The sequence below is a fragment of the Oryzias latipes genome, chromosome 2 (genome assembly GCF_002234675.1).
Source record: "Oryzias latipes chromosome 2, ASM223467v1".
NCBI classification, from domain to species: domain Eukaryota; kingdom Metazoa; phylum Chordata; class Actinopteri; order Beloniformes; family Adrianichthyidae; genus Oryzias; species Oryzias latipes.
Window position 1 is genome coordinate 6,957,003 of NC_019860.2, and position 21,891 is coordinate 6,978,893.

At 42.8% G+C, this 21,891-nt stretch overlaps 2 protein-coding genes across 2 annotated transcripts in view; one reads left to right on the forward strand and one right to left on the reverse strand.

The window, feature by feature from the left end:
• LOC105355327 (NACHT, LRR and PYD domains-containing protein 12-like) overlaps nt 1-21,891 on the forward strand; it is a 1,049,862-nt gene that overhangs the window by 878,751 nt on the left and 149,220 nt on the right. The gene's annotated exons all lie outside the window — the stretch shown is intronic.
• LOC105355240 (protein NLRC3) overlaps nt 1-21,891 on the reverse strand; it is a 591,340-nt gene that overhangs the window by 282,130 nt on the left and 287,319 nt on the right. The gene's annotated exons all lie outside the window — the stretch shown is intronic.

The window sequence follows — 21,891 nt, forward strand, 5'->3', positions numbered from 1 at the left end:
GGAAGTAAAGGGGTTTTTAAAGATCAGATTGATGACATCATCAGTTTTGGAAACACTGGAAAATCCAGCAGAGAAACATCATGAACTTCCTGTTTGAGTCTCTTGATTTTAGGATAATCAAGCCAGAATCCAAGCAGCTCCTTCATCCTGATGAAGCTCCACCCTCTGACCTCCATCAGTCATCTCCAGGCTCCGCCCCCAGTCTGCAGCAGCATCTGCTGCCTCCATCCTCTCTCTGTGAGTCTCTGCAGATTTTTTTCTGCAGCAGCAGAATCAGAGCCAGAGAGCCAAAGAAAATGGTCTGAGAATGAACGTAAGGAAATGGGGGGGGGGGGGGGGTGTCCTCGCATCTGCATTAGCCATGCTGATCCTGTGGACATGCGCACTGTCACCTCCTTCACCTAGTAGCTGTTGAACCTGAACTGCAGTGACATTTCTGACCGTGGAAGGCGGATCTTCCTTCGGGGTTCACTTCCCCGTTCAGACTTATGGCTGTTCTGCATTGCTGAGCTACACATACTGAATGCGCGCTCACATACACTCCTGCGCTACCACCTTCGGAGGTGTTTCCCATTTTGACCTTGGGGTTTCCAGTCCATATTCTGCACACCTGTTCTTGTATATTATTCCAGCCACTTGATTGTGGCGCTCCATGTATGCTTTACCTGCCAGCATCTTACACCCTGCAGTTATGTGCTGGATTGTTTCAGGGGCCTCTTTGCACAGCCTACACCTTGGGTCTTGTCTGGTGTGGTAGATCTGAGCCTCTATTGCTCTGGTGCTCAGGGCTTGTTCCTGGGCTGCCAGGATGAGCGCTTCGGTGCTCTCCTGTAGGCCAGCCCTTTCTAGCCATTGGTAGGACTTCTTGATATCAGCCACTTCAGTTATGGTCCGGTGGTACATCCCATGCAGGCGTTTGTCCTCCCATGAGAATCTGTCCTCCAGCACTGCATCCTCTGCTCTCCATTGCCTGAGACATTCACTGAGCACACTGTCATTTGGGGCCTTGAGCTTGATGTACTCATGGATCTTGGATGTTTCATCCTGGATAGTGGCTTCTACGCTCGCTAGTCCTCGGCCTTCTTCCTTGCGGCTAGCATACAGTCTCAGGGTGCTGGATTTGGGATGGAACCCTCCATGCATGCTGAGAATCTTTCGTGTCTTAACATCTGTGGTCTTTATCTCTTCCTTTGGCCATCTTATTATTCCTGCAGTGTATCTCATAACTGGCAGTGCGTAGCTGTTTATTGCCCGGGCCTTATTTTTGCCTTATTTTAGCTGTTGCAGCTTTCCTTGTTGCCTGCTCCATGTTGCCATTTGCCTGCGGAATTCCAAGGTACTTGTAACTGTCCTCAATGTCTGCTATTGTTCTTTCTGGGAGTGAGACCCCTCCTGTGTGGACGACCTTGCCTCTCTTTGTCACCATCCGGTTGCATTTCTCGAGCCCGAATGACATCCCAATGTCAGTACTGTAGATAGAAATGGGGCAATTACCATAACAATGGCGAGCAATTACGATAAGCTTTTTTTTATTACTATTATCCATAACTGAGTGACACAAACTGAACGCGTGCTCTCACACACACTCTTTAGCTGCATGCTCCCACGTTCTGCCCCCCCTTCCTACAGTCGCGTGAGTGCAAAAACCATTTAGTCTGTGCGGAATACTGCAAGTAACATTAGTTGCAAAGTGAATACATTTGGGGGGAAAATAAACAAAAAACAGAGAAACCGAAATGGTTCAAACGTGAACCGAAACGAAATTGCCTTACCGAAATGGTTCGCTCCAACTATGTGTACCGTTACACCCCTACTTGATTGTGCTAGCTTTATTCCCTTAAGAAATTTTATGTGAGTGGAAGAATTAAAGTGCAGAGTAGTGAATTACTTTTTAAAATGAGGAATGAGTAAAGTAATTTTATTACAATTTCATCCACCCTCTTCCAGAGGCGCCTGCGCTGGCTCGGACATGTATGCAGGTTGGAAGACGAGCAAGGAAATCCTCTATGGCGAGTTCGCCACTGGAACACGGCCAACCGGACGACCTGTCCTGCCCTACAAGGATGTTTGCAGGAGAGATCTAAAGTCATGTAACATCAACCCAGCAGATCTCGAAACGGCAACTTCTGACCTCTCTGCCTGGCGTGCCAAAATCATAACCCGCGTGAAGCAGGTTGAGAAGAAGAGAGAGATCCAGTGTGAGGAAAAGAAGGGGCGCAAACTGAGAACCCAGCCCACTACTTCCTTAGTATCCACCATGGACCACATTTGCAGTAAGTGCGGCAGGAACTGCAGCTCCTGTATTGGCTTATTCCGCCACAGAAGGCACTGTTGCGTGATAAACTAAAGACTCAGGTGCAGTGTCCACCGTCTCTGAGACAGAAGGATGCCAGTAATTTCATCCAGTAACTAAAGTAATCAATTGCTCTTTAAAAGTCATTTATCCAACACTGCTAAGAATATGCGGAAATGTGTTTGCAGACTTCAATTTAATTACAACCACTTTTACTCTAAACTTTACAGATACACAACAAAACTACCCATCATGCATCATCTTAACCCACTTCATCCCTTTCAGGTCACAGGGCCATCTGAGTCTGTCCCAGTTACTGGTGTGGACTGGTGACCTGTCCACCCTGGACAGGTCACCAGTCTGTCACAGAGCCACACAGTTTTTTGATTTAGGCTAAAAACAGCAACTCAAGCAGCTGCTCCAGATGTGTACATTGGAATCGGACAGATGTCCACAACTGTATACAACTGTACACACTGGACCCTCCAGCAGACAGGCTGTATATAATGAGCAAGTCCTGAGTGTGTCCTCTGTTGTGAGCAGCTGTGGGACATTTTTGAAATCTGTGAAAAACCCACAGTCATGACATCATCAATGTCGTCAACATGTCAATCAAAATCACCAATAATTGAAATCCTATTATATCTGATGTGAAGTGATGATAAAAATGGAGAAACATCTTTAATAAAGCAGGAGGGGGTTGATGGTCTGTACACAGTGACGGTAGTAGAGGTTTTAGACACGGGCAATATGAGCAAATGCCCGGGGTGCAAATTTAAAGGGGGCGCCATCCCCGTGTTTGGAAGAATTTTTTATGCCACTATCGGTTTTCTATTAACTGTGTCGTATCACAGAGTTTGTAACAGCCTAAAACCTGTGATTTGGTGCCCCTGCAGCTGCACGCCCCAGTCCTTGAGAAGGAGTGAAGGAAAAGGAAAGGGGCAGTGGGCGCAGGTGAGGTGATGTCACTTCAGAGAGCGGTGAGCACAGAGCGCTGCCTCGATTCCCCAACACATGGATCATTGTGCCTTTAGATTCTTCAGCTCATGCAAATAATGTCATTATTAACTATTGTAGACATTTTGATGACGTGTCTTTATTTTCCTCACCCCCCCGCAAATAACGAAAATCCGCGAGTCCTGCTACATCACTCGTTGCAGGGAAACAAGAACCGATCTGCTAACTAACTGGCTGCATTGGAGAGCTGTCCCCGAACACTCTCTGAGAGGGAGAGGGAGACAGAAAAAAACAAAACATCTCTTTTCAGGCATCAAAGCCCATTCATTTAAAACACACAGACAGCCAAGCCACATGAACGTGACTTCTGTTCACTGCTCAGAAATTCCTCACCAAGGATTTCACACACACAAGATTCCCCACTTCCTATGAGTCCTAGTGGCCATAGGTGGGGCTAACCCCCAGGTCGCCACAATATAATACTTTAAGGTTTAACTTCATTTATTATGGAGTAATATTCCTGTCTATTTTTATTCATATTTATGTTCAAGAAATTCAGTTTTATAGGTTTTAAAGTTTAGCTTTAGTGTGTTCGATAAATGTTTATCTTGTTTGGGCCAAAACCTAAAAGCGTGTTTTGGATTTAGGCTCCCTGTGTGACCGAGTTTGACTCCCCTGTAACACGAGTTTATAAAATTCATGTATTTTTTGTGTAAAATGGCCAAATGAAGATGGGGAACACACAAGGATGTCATCAAATTTCTATGTGTGCGTGGGGGGTTACTCGCCCAGGGAGCAAGTTAGTATGGAACCACCACTGAGTGACAAGAGGGTCACCAAAAAGAAAAGCATGAAGCTTCTCTCTTTCTTTGTAGAAGAGAACATACCTATGTTGTGGAGCTTAAGCTGTGGTTTCCAGATGACATCCAGCAGTCTGCGCTGACGACAGAGCTCCTGCTCGCACTGGACGATGGTTCCTTCACAGAGTCGGAAGATTTCTTCAGGTTCAGCAGCAGCAGCTAGTCGCTCGTTGATCAACTCTCTCAGAGACTGAAGGGAAGACATGGTTCCTGCTCCGATCTTCAGCTCCAACTCCCACAAACACCGCCGTCCTCTTCACTGCAGCTCCGATCGATCATCTGCTAGTCTCACATAATAACAGCAATCCACGTTGCCTTTCGTTCAACACTTCTTCACTCATTTACAACACTTTGGAAAATGCTGAGAGTTCCCACACGAACCACGTATCGTCCTTTCTGTCCAGAAACCTCACAAACGTCCCAACAAAACACCACCGACCTCTGAATACAAGCTGTTCTCCTCAATATATGTATGTGAGTCCCTGTTATCTTGAAACACGTGAAATCAATGCATCGGTCCGTTCTGACTGACACTCACATTAAGGGACTGATCGGAGAGGCTACAACTGGCCTGGGGGTTAGCCCCGCCTTCAGCCCCTGAGACTCATGGGAAGTGGGGAATCTTGAGTGCAAATCCATGAGCCAGGGGGCAATGAGCAGAAATGACATCCATGCTGTTTGTTTGAAAAGGTGTTCAAGATTTTCTAATGAATGTTAAAATTCATTTTAGTTGCACACAATGGAAATGTAATTTATTTAATGTGTTTATTGTGATTATGATTACTAAGACAACAGGGGGGTATTCCATAAAGCAGGTTATGCTAGCTCCCACGGTAAGTTTGAGGCTAAGGAAGTGGATAACCTCTGCTTTTGCTTCCAGAAATGGAGGTATGTTTCAGGGTATGTCAAGTTGCCATAGCAACTCATTCTCTGAACATAACCTGGTCTGGAGCAGGTTTAGTTGAAGGTTAGTTTGTTTTCAGAGAGGTGAAGCAGCATTACGTGTCCATTTGAAGATGATTTAGTGGATGAAGAAGCTCAGATAATACTTTTTCCACCGTGAGAGGGTGATGAGACCACATATGGATGTTGGAAAGATAAACTTTTTACTTTGATCTAACTTAATTTTTTGCTTTAGTTAAGATAAATCCTTTTTTTTTTAGTTAAGTCAGCTTAAAAATAACACGTAGTTATCAGGCATTTATTTCACTTTCATTCAAAGTAATTCAATTAAGTAGGTATAACTTTGGTGCTGCTGTTAGATCAGCACCGCAAGGCATTGTGGGATACCATTCCCTTTGTCGGTCTGGACGGATTTGGGTTTAATCCTTGTGCTATCTTAGATGACCCCACCCTTACATTGACGTTGTTACGGCTGTGGCCGTATTTGATTTTGTTTTGTTTGTTTGTTCTGTGTTTTGTGTATTTCTGTATCATTGTGGGACTTGTGTTTTTTGTGGATCTTTGTGTGTCTGTTTGTTTCCGATTATTTGCAGGTGTGGCTCATGTAGGTGTGGCCTCCGATTGGACAAGCTGGTGGAGGCAGCCTTTCAAAATCACCACATGGACCTACACACCATGGGAAGGGAGACTTGTTGCAACAGTCTCAACTGCAGCTTGGCCCGCTTCTCCATTTTGTTTTTGATTTCACCTCTTGTTTAGTTGTGTGTTGCACTTTTGTATTTTGTATTCGTAGTCCTTTGTAGTTTTGTCTGTGCCCACTCTGATTAGTCTTTTGGTTTATAGTTATTTGTTAAGTGAAGCTGTAGGGGTGAACTGCCATTTTCTTTAGTACATGTTTTCTCCTGTTTTTGTTAGGTTAAGGAGGTTAGTTTTTGTCTTTATTTTCCTTTTCCTTTGTACAGGTAAGATAACATGTTTCAGTTAGTTGGGGTTTTGTTTGTTATTTTGGCCTGGGTTCACCCTGAAGCCTTTTAGCTTCACTTTTAGTTATTGCTTTTTGTTGTTTATTTGTAAAGAAAACTTGGTTATATTTTTATGGAGACATTTGTTTTGTGTTGCAGTCAACTTATTAGACAAACCTTTACTTTTTTATGTTATGCCGCCTCTGTGCCCCTAGACACAAAGGGGCATAACAAACATGTTCTCCCTACCATGACAAAGGTGGAAAGATTTTCTTGTAATCCATGGACACCAGTGAAGATCACAAATCATTGAAGAAAAAGGTTCAGGGCACTGTCTAGTGGGTCTAGATGACCCAACTCCCAATGTTAAAGTGCCTAGGATAGCACAAGGGTTTAAGTGTGGGTTTTTGACCAAATGTGTTTAGTTGTAGCTGTTATACTGTGTTTTGCCTAGTTATTTGTCCTGTTATGTTTAATTTTTTCTGCACCATGAGTGAGAGGGAGGGAGAGGATGATGAGTTTATATAGCACCCCTACTGTGACTTGATAAATTCATGGATATGGTACATGATTTGATTCCAATTTGTTTCATATATTTTATTGTTATAAACATGAGTAGATCTGCAGGCTCAAACTTAGACATAAGAGAGTTCAAGAATTACAATAAAATAAGATGGAAAAACATTTAATTGAATTGGAGTAATATTACATTTAGTTATATAAGTATGTACACTTGAGTTGTAAAAAAACATTGAGATGGATAGACATAAGAAATTAGGTTGAATAAATTTAACTCAATTACTTGTTACCAATTAAATTAATTCATTTAAGTTATGTATATATGCATCACAAAATAAGATCAGAAACTCTTGCGTTTACTTTTTCCGTTCTTTTTCTGCAAAAGTTTTTGGTTTTGTGTTTTGTTTGTCCGCTCCTCACGCGGCATGATTGACTAATCAAGTGCAGGAGCGGACTACGTCTTTTCTATTTTGTTTGTCATTTCTTTGTTAAAGTCACGTCCCCTAATTTATATTGGACATTATTTTTATAAGTGCCGTATCTGACAGAGTGTCCTGTGCATCACAGTTTTCTTGCATGTTATTTTTTTATTATTGGTTTTGCGTATATTGTGACTTTCTTTTCTGCACGTTTACTGTGGTGTCATCGGTATGGTATTGGACTGCGTTAATAAAACTTTCACTTGCTTCACGGCAGTTATCATTTTTCTCTGTGCAACAATTACCTGCAAACTGTGCAGAAGACATGTTCTTTCTAAAACTGGAAATAGCACCAACCTTTTTTATCACCTGAAACTGACTCACCATTTATTTACATGACATGTCATGGTCTGGAAGAAGCCACAGTTCCAGCTGACAGAAGTCTGGTTCTGATCCATCAGATCTCACTAGCAACAGAACCAAACCTTCACGTGTTGCAGCAACAGTTTCCATGTTTGGGAGGATCTTCTGAAGAACAGCTCAGTTCCAGATCACATCATGATGTTTGATGTTTTCTTCATTCCAGGAAATCATCTGTGTCTCCTTTGATCTGTGCTGAGTCAGCACTTTGACTTCTTTCAACTTTAGATCCATCATTTAAAATCAAGGATTTATTGATAAATATTATTTATTTACAGAAAATAAAGAGTAAATGTATTTATCATCCAGCAGTGATTGTGGTGTTTGTAAGTCTTTTATTTTGAAATTCCTCAAGGATGATCATCATGGTGGGATTTCTAGATCTGCATGAACTCATCCTGAATCCAAAAGACACTGGAGCATCAAAGAATCCAACCCATCTCTGCCAACATGAGGCTCTTACTTTGAAAAGTCTCAGACTTCCTGCAGGGAAACAGGCTTTCTGCTGCTGCACTGACAGATGTGCACGAGCTTGAAAGAGCTTCCTGACTGAGGAGCTGCAGACTTTCTCCTGCAGAGCAGCAGCTGACTTCAGCATCGTCATGGGAACACAGTCTGCTGCTGCTTCTGGAAACGTCTTCAAGGCTGTGGTGGGACTTGTTGGTCTGGAGGACAGATTCTCTGAGCAAATGCTGCTTCAGCTTCAAGCTTCAGCTCTTTTCTTCTGGCAGAGCTTAGAAGAAATGGAAACCTCCTTTGTTCTGACTGTTTGCTCCAAATCCCAGATTCAGGAATTCCTCCAAGAAGTTCAGCTCAGAGATCATCAGCAGAGAAAAGCCTGAAGTTCTGATGGAAAATGACAACAGAACATGATCAATATTATTGATCCACATGGAATCCAGAAGAAACTCTGAGGTGAAGACATGAAGACACAAGCTTCAGAGACATGAGGAGAAGTCAGAGTGGATTCATTCTGGACTTTCTTCTCACATCTTCTCTTCAGAACATCTTTGTCTTTGATCCTTCAAATCTTCTGAAATCTGATCATCCATGGATTGTTTTTGTGGGATCAGATCCAGAGTTGCTTAAAGTTCTGCTTCCCTCTGCTGGTCAAAGTGTCCAAACAGCAGAGAGGAGATTCTCTGGGATTCATTGGAGTCCAGATTCTCCTGGATGTGAACAGTCTCTGCTTCTGGAACAGAAGAGTCCTTCTCAGAGCAGCATTGAGGATCTGTTCTGTCCGGCTGGGAGCGCTTCCTGCTGGTAGGAGACAGAACCACATCAGTTGCTTTTCTTTGGCCGTTCAGAAACAGTCTGGAGACTCTAAAAAACCTCCACTTCCTGAAGCAAACAGATGCAGAGCATCATGTTTGATCCTCTTCCTTCAGAAACGGCTCCATTGTTCCATCGCTCAGCAGTTTGACTAAAGCAGCTGAGAGTCTTGATGCAAACAGACCTCAGCAGCTCATCCAGAACGCCATGACAGAAGCACATGCAGCAGCACGTGCACGCTTTGTTTTTAATTTTATTTACATACATATTTTCATTTCCTGTTTTATTTTTTAAATGTGGAAGAAAAATATTTCCAGTTTTTAAAGCGATGAGACAAATTCAATTATTGGAAAGACTGTTTCTGCTGCAGGACCTGTACTGTCCAAGTGCTTTGTGGGTAAAAATGTTTTGTTCTGTTTGGGATATTTGCTGGATTCTGGATGTTGAGAGTTGTATTGGTCTTGATTGTTTACCTTTATGGTTTGGATGTTTTTTTTATTTATTTGTAGTACAGCTGAGTAGGTTCTTCATTGACAACATGTTGCTCTGCCAATGTGCCTTTGGGCCAACTTGAGTGGGCTGTTTGGAAGAATAATGAGGATAAATGAGAGCCTCCATCAGATCATGTTTCTGAGTTTTTTCAGAACTGCATCAGAACCTGAAAGCTGTCTGTCATTTTTATGCAGCCTTTTTTAACAAAAACTGATAAAAACTGCAGATTCTATTGATTTCTCCATCATATTTATGTCTACTTCATTTTATATTTCAGTCACAAACACACTGGTTATATATGTTTTTTTTTTTGTTTTTTTTTGTTTTTTTAACTTGTCCTGTCCAACAGCTGGGCAGACAGACGAGAGCTGAGGGCCTCTTGTGTTGGACATATTTTGCTTTAACGAGAGGGGTTATTTATCTTCTGACAAACCAAAGGTATGTCTGAATGAACCCCTTTTGTAATTGAGGCCAAACTTTATTAATTTCAATCATGTCTGAAAATCTTTGGTGTTGGACCGGACGGAAAAGGAAAGAGGGGAAGAAGAGAGAGGGACGCTAGAGAGAGGGGGGGGTAGGGGGTGATAATAGGAGGGGAAGGGGGATAAGACCATGAAGCAGCATACAGCAACAAGTTTACTGGTTGTTAATCATTATGGTAAGGTTCAAATGCAGTACAAAAAGGGCGGGGCCCGTCCACACACACACTCAAATGTTATAAACACACCTGCTAGCTGCAAAAATGTCCACCTGTCGACATGTACACAAAACAGATAGTGTTCACACACGCATACTTATGCCTTAAAACCAACTAGTGTGAAATATTTCAGTCATTCAGTGATGCAAGCTATTAGTGCAAAGGTGAGCTAACACCAGTGCTCAGGTGAGGTTTTATGTTCTTCTAAAATGGATGGTGGAACGTGAAAAGAAGGAGGGAGAGTGCCCAGCCATCCCCACCCCAAGACCCCCACCGCAGCAGCAGCGGCAGCCAGAATCCCCCCAACGCCACACGGGAACCGGCAGGGAACAACCGCCGCCCGTACGACCAAGCCCGCCACCCAGGTCAGGGCCAGCAGGGCCGCCGCAAGGCCCCCAGAGCCAGAGGCCAGGGAAGCACGGAGGGAAAGAGAGCGCCGCCCCAGCCCAACCAGGAGAGCAGCCCCCCCGCCGCGCCGGGAGAACCCAACGCAGAGCCCCACCGGAGAAGGACGCCCACAGCCCCAAACGAGCACCCCACCACCACCCAGGAGTTCCGGGCATCCCCCCGCCCCAACCCCAGGTACGAGCCAGGACCCCCCAAGGGAGACCCGCCCCGCACTCCAGGCAGCCATCCGCCCGGCCCACGGTTGGTCCAGGGAGGAGCGGGGCAGGGGGCCCGCCGCCCCCGCCCAGGAGGGGGGAACCCCGGGGAAAAAAAGAGGGCCCACAAGGGGTGTTATAAATATGGCCCGACCAGGCTCGGCCACAGTTGGAAATTTGGCGGGGCCCAGCACTCAGGAGCAAGGACCAGAACCCACCCCCCAGGGACCAGACACCCCCGGCTCAGATGTAATGTGAACTCCCCCACCGCGCGAAGAGAGCACCGCCGGGCCCAGGAAGCCGGCACCCCGGGGACACGGCCGCCGTTGCAAAGGGGCCCGCACCCCCCACCAGGGAAGAGGCAGGGGACAGATGGACCCAGGTCCCACCTTCCTTGCAAAATGTGTGTGCGTGTATGTGTGTTTGAGATGGTGTGTGTGTGCATGTGTGTGTGTTTATGTTGGGATGTATATATTGAGGGGGGAGGGGTGTGTGTACTAAAGGGGGTGCAGTTAAAATTGGCGGGTAGGGCACTAAGGGGACATCTCCTGATTACTCACAGTGACGTCCCCTCACCCTCCCCACCAAGGGGCCCTAAATGTCTAAGGTGCGGTTAAAATTGGCGGGTAGGGTGCTAGGAGGACATCCGCTGCTTGCTGGCAGTGATGTCCAAGCACCCCCCCTACCAAGGGCCCTACATGTCTAAGGTGCAAATAAAACCGAAAGAGGGGGGGCCCACTCCATACGGCAACCATAGGAGGGGGGCCACTGCCTAGTAAACCCCCCCCCCCCCCCCCCAAGGCTCATCGCAGGCTAAGCCCCCCACCCCCTCACCCTATTATTATTACACTGGTTATATTTTAGCTTTTTTATTCATACTATTAAACCTGGTAATGCTTCAGTCTCCATCTAATGTCAAATTTAAACAAGATTTAATTCTCCTTAAAAGTCATTTTATGCTCACCAGGGGCTGTAGGGGGTCTGGTTTGGGGACCATAGGGTTTCCTCTCTGCTCTTTGCAGATGATGTTGTCCTGTTGGCTTCACCGAGCCTGGACCTCCAGCGTGCATAGGGATCGTTTGCTAGAGAGTGTGAAGCGGCTGGGATGAGGATCAGGACCACTAAAGGCCATAGTTCTCAACGGGAGAAAGGTAGTTTGTCATCACTCGGTGGGTGGAGGAGTTTAGATATCTTGGGGTCTTGTTCACGAGTGAGCGAAGACCGGAGCATGACATTGACAGGCAGGGCGGAGCAGCGTCTATTGTTGTGTGGTACCTGTATCGGTCCGTTGAGAGCTGAGCCAAAATTTACCGGTCGGTCTTTGTTCCAATACTCACCTATGGTCATGAGCTCTGGGTCATGACCGAAAGAAAAAAGTCCGGAATACAAGCGGCAGAAGTTAGCTTCCTCCGTCGGGTGGCTGGGCGCTCCCTTAGAGATAGGGTGAGGAGCTCGATCAACCACCGAGAGCTTGGAGTAGAACCCCTTCTCCTCCACATTGAAAGGAGCCAGTTGAGGTGGCTCGGGCATCTAGTCTGGATGCCTCCTGGACGCCTCCCTGGGGAGGTGTTCCGGGCATGTCCCACTGGGAGGAGGCTCCGGGGAAGTCCCAGGAGATGGAGTCCCCCAGAGGAGATGGAGGAAGTGGCCGCGGCGAGGGAAGTCTGAGCATCTTTGCTCAGGCTGCTGCCCCTGCGACCCGGTACCGGAAGATGGATTGATGTATGGATCTTTGAAAAAGTATGTTTTATAGTGAATGCAGTCCTTCATAGTTGGCAGAGAACCAACAAACAGCAGAAACCCACAATGTGGGAAAAACTCCACACTAGAGGGCTGCATTGGGATTGGGTTCCGCCGGGTCCCGCGGGACCCAACGCAAATCTCGCGGGATTGGGCGGTTTGAATTGTACTGCGGGCGGGAGCGGGCGGCAAAAAAAAACTCTGCGGGATCAGTTTGGCCATGAATATCTCATGAATATATAATAGTGGACTACGTTAGGCTGTGCGGCTGTTGGAGTCTTATGTACTGAAGCTCCGTGAAGGCACCAGGTAGAGACGCCCAATGGCCACTGTCAACTAACCTGTTGTTGGGGGTGTGCAGCGCCCCGCCTCTTAGAAATTGTGTTCTTTAAAGCCTGATACCGCGGTCGCGTATGGGCGGAGCTATCAGCTAAAGTTCTGGTCTGATCGCTGCATGGAGCGATGTGTGCATCAATGCATGGTAGACACGAAGAATGTGGAGAAATCAGGTTTATTATTTTAAAGAGTTTTGCTTGATAATCATGTTTCCATGTTTGAGTTCATAGAATCATCCCAGAGAAAGTCTCTGCTTCAACTCCCGCAGTGAAAGCTGCGTCTCAATCTGACGCCGTGTTTCCATCTCTCTGACAGAGTTTGAAGCCAAAGCCCCTCCCCCGCCTCTTTACCTGCTTTTCCTCTCTACCTGTTCACCTGTTCACATCCTCTGCAGCTTAGAGTTATTTTCCCCGCGCTCCCAGTGTGTTCTACACAGAGAGCGCAAAATACGGTCATAGCAGGTTAACACGTTAGTCGGAACGCTCTAGCGCAACAGAAGGATGAAAGAGCTGTCAATCTATCTGGCAACACTGCGCGGGATAAGGAAGAAGCAGAGGTTTCCTGACAGGGACATGATGTCAGTTGATGACGCAGAAAAGAACCTCAAACAAGGTTCATCGTGTTCAGATCTGCGTGCCAATGCCCCACTGAGGCGCAAAACAGCAAAAACGGGAAAAGGCTGAAGCTAAAAAAATAAAAAAGTATTTTTCCGTCAGGAAAAAATTAATTCATAGATTTTCAGCTCTGTTGAACCATTACAATGTTTTTCTTCCTGCAAATGACTTTGACCTGCATCTATCCCAGCTGGTTCATCGCGCTTCAGGCCGTCTGTCGTGGACAAACAATGTCGCGGACACACGCACACTTTTTTTACCGAACAGGATTTGTGAAAATATATTTAATGATTATGTTGCACATTACACAAAAGAGGAATGCATGAAAAGATGAGACTGGAGGAGGGACATGAATCTCTTTAATAATATCAATAAAAATACGTGTTTTTTTCTGCGGGACGGGAGACGGTACAAAATCAATGCATCTCTATTACTGTGCGGGACTAAATTCTATGAGTTTTGCGGGTGCGGGCGGGAGTGGACATACATATTGCGGGTGCGGGCGGGAGTGTAACGCATACGTTGCGGGAGCGGGCGGGATTGGTCAGAAATTTGGCGGGTGCGGGCGGGAGCGGGATGAAGAAAATAGTCCCGCGCAGGGCTCTACTCCACACTTCTGACTGATGTTCACGTCCACTTTATTCTTCCCAGTAAAGATTGGAACAGAACACTGGGAACCAAAGAGAACAGATAAACAGTTCTAATGTTTACTTAAAAACATTAATCACAAGAACACCAGACACAAACACCAGTCTGGTTCTTTATCCGCCTCTTCCTTCATACATTTTGGAGAAAATCTTTTCCTCACTAAACTTGGTGTAACAAAATATAAACTGCAGTTACTACTTTTTGTTTAAAATAATAATCAAATGTTCACTGATCACAAAAAAAACTGTTAGAATAAAAGACGTGTACAAAATCTTTCTAGTGTTGTCATGGTAACACACACATTAATGACATACTCATGATCTCAGCATAAACTACAACCACATTGAATCTGTTCAAGATTTAACTCTAATAATACAAAACAACACATTCCATTATTATATTCTATTAACAGGTACATCTAAAATAATTCATTTTGTGAACATTTTTGTCAATGAAAGCAGCAAAACTCATTGATTATTATCTTTACACATTGATTGAAATATATTGGTTCTTTTTTTCTTTGGTTTTCATAATTGTGGCTTATGGATTATAAAATAAAAAGACTCGAAAAAATTAGTATATATTAACTTGTGAAAAAAGGGATGTTTTCAGCTCATGTCAGACTTTAGAAACTGTTCATTGTTATGTGTTCAAGACTAACTTGTGTCTCATTTTCATTGAATGACTGCATCAATGTATTATGGAGGCCAACAGTCTGCGTCTCTGTGTTCATGTAATTAAAGCTCAGGCTGCTTTGGAGTAAATGAGAACATTAGGGTTTGATCCCAAGAGTTTTAAATATTAAAAATGTATTTTAAAATATTCCCATTTTCTGAAATACAGAAACTAAAGTTATCAGTTTTGCTGCAGAGTGTGGTTGACCTCTGAGAAGAATATCACAGTTTGAATTACCACTTTGCCCGTCCATGTGTCAAAGTGTCATTGGACAAAACTGAACCCCACATTGATCCTGGTGGTTATAGGTTGGTGCCAGTGTGAGACAGCACAGCTGCCATCAGTGTGTGAATGGGTGTGTGTGTGGGGGTGAATGGGACTGTTACTGTAAAGCACTTTGGGCTTTTAAAGAAGGTACATAAGTGGTATATCCTATACGTTTATGGCAACATAAAACAAAGGCTTAAAATATTTCAATCTAAAAATCATAATTTCGAATAACATACTAGTTTCTGTCTTTATGGAAGAAAATGTGTACTTTTTCCAAATCTTTCCCTTGTCTCATGAAAACCTAGTGTTTTACTGAACAAGTTCTCTGCTCTAGGTTTTCCTGAGTTTAAAATCTTTAATAAATCCTTTTTTTAAACTCTTTTAAAATGTTTTTTCTCCTGTATGAGTTCTCATGTGTGTTTTGAGATGAGATATACGATTAAAACCTTTTTCACATTCTTCACAAAAAAAAGCCTTCTCTCCTGTGTGAGTTTTCGCGTGTATTTTGAGATTAGATAAATCACTAAAACCTTTATGACAATATATACAAGAAAAAGGCTTCTCTCCTGTGTGAGTTCTCATGTGTTTTTTGAGACTTGATATTTGACTAAAACTTTTATCACATTCCATACAAGAAAAAGGTTTTTCTCCTGTGTGAGTTCTCTTGTGTGATTTGAGACTAGATATATGACTAAAACTTCTATCACATTCCATACAAGAAAAAGGCCTCTCTCCTGTGTGAGTTCTCATATGTGTTTTGAGATTGGATTTATGATTAAAACTTCTACCACATTCTTTACATGAAAATCGCTTCTTTCCTGGATGTAATCTTACATGAAAAAGATTGTTAGCCATTCTTGAGTTTTCACCAGACTTGAAAGAGGAAAGTTTTTTCTGTTTTGACGATTCTTTGCGTTTCTTAACCAAATCATCTTTTCTACTAACATCAGAGTCACACCGACTTTCTGACACTTGAGAGCTGTCCACACTTTGGACATGTCTTCTGTCTCTTCTCTTCCTCTGATCTCTGTTCTGTGGGTTTGTCCCTCTATCAGTAGTTGATGTTGATTCTTCATGTTGGTTTCCTTCTTCATCCCAACTGATACAGAGCTCCACTGGTTCCTCTTTAATCTGTGGAGGTTCTGGTTTCTCCTGTTCCTCTTTAATCTGTGGAGGTTCTGGTTCCTCCTGTTCCTCTTTAATCTGTGGAGGTTCTGGTTCCTGCAGTTCCTCTTTAATCTGTGGAGGTTCTGGTTCTTGCAGTTCCTCTTTAATCTGTGGAGGTTCTGGTTCTTCCCGTTCCTCTTTAATCTGTGGAGGTTCTGGTTCCTGCAGTTCCTCTTTAATCTGTGGGGGTTCTGGTCCCTGCAGTTCCTCTTTAATCTGTGGAAGTTCTGGTTCCTCCAGTTCCACTCTGAAGTTCCTCTGCTGGTTGCAGAGATCTTCCTCTTCAGTCATCCAATGCTGGGGGAGGACTACAGGGACACAAACACAACAAGGAGCCTTTTATACATTAGCAGAACTTTTGGGTTTTCTCAAGCACCAATAAACTCAGTGATCATTAGAGAAAAAGTCTGAGGAGTCTGGAGGACCAGAAGAGACTACTGTATTTTCCGGACTATAAGTCGCCCTTTTTTTCATGGTTTGGCAAGGGGTGCGACTTATACTCCGCAGCGACTTATATTAGAAATATACTGAAATAAAAACCTTGTTAACCCTCCTGTTATGTTCATTTCTGAGGAACAGAGATTTGATGTTCCTGGGTCAATTTGATGTATGAGGTATGTTAAGTGTTAAGAGTATGTTAAGTGACTCAGAGAATCAGTAAACTTTTTTTTACAGTAAGATCTTGAAGGCTAAAACCATAATATTCTATTTTCGAATGATTTCATAGATTCAGAAATGCAATAAAAATGACAACTGTTTCTACAAATACAGGATGAAAACAGAGTATTAGTTTGCCAATGATGCTTCATGAAAGGAATAAATAAATAAGTATGAGAAAGAATTACTGTGAAATTATGAGATAAACAGTCTGCTATGATTGTGTCATATGAGTTTGTGTTATTATATCTTGGTCTCAGATTTTGTCCAATAAATTTCCCGTCAAAATGCGACTTATAGTCCAGTGCGACTTATCTGTGTTTTTTTCTACTTTATAATGCATTTTTGGGCTGGTGCGACTTATACTCCGCAGCGACTTATAGTCCGGAAAATACGGTAATTAAAATAAATATATCCACCATTAAATTATTTAATAAATGTGTAAGTTATTATTTAAAATAGTAATTTAATAAATAAAATTGAAACTCAATAATTAAATGTGTTTATATATATAAAAAAGGCCATTAAAAAGCTTATTAAAGCTTTACATATTTAATGATTTTATTGTCCAGTGTGAGCTGGAAGGGACAAATTAAAATAAATACAGTTCACAGCATAAACGAATACCCCCTAGGGGTGTGACGATAACCGCATCACCGCACGTTTTTTTCTTTTTAGTTTTTTTTTAAAGTTATGCATATGGTGAGTGATTGGAACTATAATAAACTCATCTTTGCTGATAATTTACTTTTTCTGCAAGTCCTGTCTTCAGACTTCAAGGGTTTCTTGGGCAAACCTTTTATTACTCTTCTCCTTCACTCCCCGCACCACGCCTCTCACTCCCTCTACTTACACACACATCTTCATTCTACAACAGAAGTTTAGTATTAGTTTAGTAGTAGTTAGTTGTTACTGTTATTTGTTAATAAAGAATACTGTGTTGTAATTGTATTCATTTGAGATGCGGTCGCCGGGGGATTTTGTGTTTGGCGTGTGTGTGGTGGTTCAGCGCCACGGTGATCAAAAATTCCACACCGTCACCACTCTATTACACCCCACTACATTTGTCACAGAAAATATTTGGTGTCCTTTTAGAATCAACATTTTCTGTGGAATACTATACTACAAAATAAACCCACAAAGGCGGGCCATTGATTACAAACAAGATATGTTAATTTGCACACAAAAAAATGATTTCCTGACAAAATAAATTCAAGCCCATGCTTCAAAAATGAGTACACCCCAGTCATAGTCTTAGGACAAAAGCCAAACTTAAGACTCCAAAATTCTACTTAACAGGAATTCAACCACAGGTGAGTCTAATGATTCATTTAAGAGGTGTCCAGCACACAGGTGACTAGAAAAGGGCATTTCTTAACAGGAACTTGGCTCACCACGGAAAAGAAATGTAACAAAACCTGAGAAAGGGAATCATTTCTTTGCACAAAAAGGTGAGGGCAACAAGAAGATCAACAAAGCTTTACATGAGTCAAAATACTGCAGCAAAGTGATCCAAAAATTTAAGAAAGATGGAACTTTCTTACAGAGATGTACAGGCCGTCCACGCATGCTAACATCTCAACAGGAGTGTCTTCTTATGAGAAGGGTTGAAGAAACCTGCCATGAAAGTTCACTGCAGTTAGCTAAAGCAGTAGACAGCCAAACTGGAGTGACTGTTTCCCGTGACACCAAACAGCGCACACTGCAGAGGAATGGCATGCACGGTTATCATCCATGAAGGCAGCCTCTCCTAAAACCTGTACAGTAAACCCTTGTTTTTCGCGGGGGTTACGTTCCAAAGAGAACCCGTGATAGGAAAAATCCGTGAAGTATCTTATATGTGTGTTTGATATTAACAATTGTTTATTGTGCAAGTGACTGTGAATGTCTGTAAATTGAAAAATGTACAATAAAGTTTGTTGGAAAAAAAAAACCGTGAAGTAGAAACCTCTTTTTTTTTTTTTACACTTATTATCCAATTAAAAACTCTATTATACATTGAAAAGAAAGAACAAACCGTTTTACAGGCTCAAGCATTTGTTTCACAAAAAAGTACTTAAGAAACTTTTTTTTCAACAAATAACTTCTGTACTGTACTGGCTAATAATAATTTTAATCATCAATGTGAACAGAAGGCTTCAAATTGCTGAGATTAGCCCCGCCCACCGCGACCCGAGTGATAAGATTAAACGGGAGAAAATTTAAAATGATTATTAAAAAAATACAAAGTACAGTCGGACAAATAGTGACTTAGGTGTTTTTCACTGTTCTTCAGACTGAGCCGCTGAATCCTGACTCCGCCCTACAGTGTTTTCTTCTTTTGAAGTCCGCGGTGCAGCTGTGTTTGTTCGGGAGAAGAACATAGTGATAGACAGTTGTTGCTCTTTTTTCTATGGGTTTTAGAGAAACTCTAAATTGCAAGAGGATTTGCATGTACGTGTTGTAAATTTGGCAAGCTGATTTACGTACGTGTACATATTAAACTGCAACGTTATTGACGCACAGATAGAGAAGAAGCAGACTGAATTTTTAGCCAATCAGAATGCAGAACATAATGCACGATGCAAATCCGTGAAGTAGCGAAACCTTGAAAAGTAAACCGCGTTATAGCGAGGGATCACTGTACACAAAAAAACACGCCGAGAATTTGCTATGGCCCATGCTAAAAAAGATGAAGACTACTGGGACTCAAAACTCTGGAGTGATGAGACAAAGATCACAGTTTTTGGAACTAATGGTTTTAGAACCGTATGGCATCGTAAAGGTGAGGATTTCAAAGAGAAATGCATGGTGCCTACAGTGAAACATGGCGGTGGCAATGTCCTGATGTGGGGCTGCATCAGTGCTGCTGGTGTTGGCGAGCTGCATTTCATTGATGAGATCATGAACTCAACAATGTACTGCTCTATACTGAAGATTAGTCATGATTTAATATTTCACTTAAAAATGACTTTAAAAATTCATTTTATTATTAAATTAGTTCTACTCATATGAGTCATATTCAAAATTATGTAAATTATTTATGGACACAAAGTTATGACATTTTAAAGGTAAAAAAAATCGTTGTAACTGTTAAACCTTTTTTTCTGTATCTTCCTCTTATTCAAGAAAATTCCATCAAAGATGATGCCTGCATTTCCCGAGCCATTGGCCTTTGCAAAAAGTTAGTTTGACATTTTTTTTATCAGAGCTGGAAAGCCAAGACGGCTCTGAAAAAAGCAAAGATGGATCACAACCTCCCTGGGCACACACTCATCACTGAATGCCCAACACGGTGGGGAAGAAGACAGAAGATGATTGAGAGAGTCCTGGAGCAGCAGCGGACCATTTCTGATGTGCTCTCAGCAGACAAGAAATCAACTTGGCAGGATCTGGACGTCCTGGAATCTGTCAACCAGGCATTACACCCCCTGCAAGACTTTAAAGATGCACTGTCAGGTGAGAGTTATGTTAGTGTTTCATATGAGAAACCAGTCCTCCACTTGATGAAGACATCCTTGCTCACATAGATGGAAGTGGACAGACAGTGATTTGACAAAATCAATCAAGAAAAAAAAACATTGACTATTTGATTAAAAATATGAAAATCCAGCTACCCAAGAACTTCTGGACATGGCGCTTTTCATGGATCCCAGATTCAAAGCCAACTATATCAGCACAGATCAAGTCTCAAACATCAAGACCAGGGTGCTGTCAGAAATGGAAGCAATGGCACAAAAGGTTATTAATTAATTTATTTTTGTAGCAGTTGTTGCTGTTTTTCAATTTTTTAATTGTTTTTGTTCCTGAACAGTTGTATGTTTTAGTGTGTACTTTATTACTTATTTCTGTATTTGAGCAAAACAAAAAAAGGTTTTTACATGTTTTTTACAGTTGATCACATGTTTTGTATTTTAATGATACTCTTATCGATACTTTTTGATGGCGAATAAATAATTATCAAATTAAGAACATACAGGGCTCCAGACTGCGACCATTTGGTCGCATTTTGCGACCAAAATTTGAGAGTGTGCGACTGAATTTTACATCCAGTCGCACATGTGCGACCAGTAAATTTGCCTCCCCCACCCTCCGTATTTTTTTTTCATTAAACATGGAAGGGGCACGTCAATGATCAATGAAATAATCAACGAGACGCGAGCGCACACGCACGCAAAGACACACACACAAACTCGCACACATACTCATGAGACGCGAGCGCACACACACGCAAACGCACGAACTCGCATACATACTCATGAAACGCGAGCACACACTCGCGTGATGCCTCTCTGTGAGGCGGCCACTGCGTGTGAGAAGAATAGGGAAAGCCACTGTAAGTGGCTAAATGCGTGGAGGGGGCGGGGCCTAGAGATAATCGAGCGCGCGTTGGAAGGAAACGGAGATAAAAATCATCACAACCTGATATGTGCGTCTGAGCTATGAATAAGCGAACTATTGATTCGTTCGTCCGACCTGCGGCTGGTGTACCAGTGCCAGAGTCTACAGCAGGGGTCTCAAACTCGCGAAGCAAACCACGGCTCTCATGCGCGGCTGTCAATGCAGAACACCGCTCCCGCGGGAGATGGTCAGCTGAGGAGCATAAATATCCCACACCTACATGCGTGACAGCTAACGGGGCTCTGACATTAAACATGCGCGAGCAACAACACGATTTAGTTTTAGTCACATTTAAAACACGTGGGGAAAATGCAACGATAGACGTGTTTAAGATGAACCAGCGCCGCGTCTGGATTGTTGGGGAGACCAAGCCGGGGGGGGGGGGGGGGGGGGGGGCGAAGCTGCAGCGATACTTAAGGAAAACAGGAAGTTGTTGTCCTTAAATTCAATTTAGTTTTAATATGCCTCTCCCCCTTAGTATGATCTGTGATTTGTGATATTATATCTTTTATAATTATTTTATTTTATTTTTTGTAATGTCTGTAGCCTATTTTTAATCAGTTGGCATATTAATTTATTTTAATTGATCACTAAACTACAACCACCCATTAGGACACATGTCCCATAATGCATTTTGTAGTCTGTCGGGCAGCTTTCAGTCAGTTCAGTACAAAATTTCCAGCTGTGTTCGCGTAGGTTGGCGCCTTGCTCCCACCCCTTTCTCCTGATATTTTTGTGATGATTGACAGGTGATGTTGGAGCAAAAACAAAAATATATGTCTCACACCAGGTGATCTGCGCAGCGTTGCGTCCACCTGGGTGATCTCAAACACACTTATTGTGCATCTTGGCTGCACCTATTTGGTGTCGCCAACATGAATTTCCATCCCCTAATGTTTACATACATTTAAGTATTGTTTGTAACTGTGAAATGACCGAAAGGTTACTACGGTAATCACTTTGTTACTAAAAACTTTTTTTCATTCTAAATGTATGGTATTTTGTTTA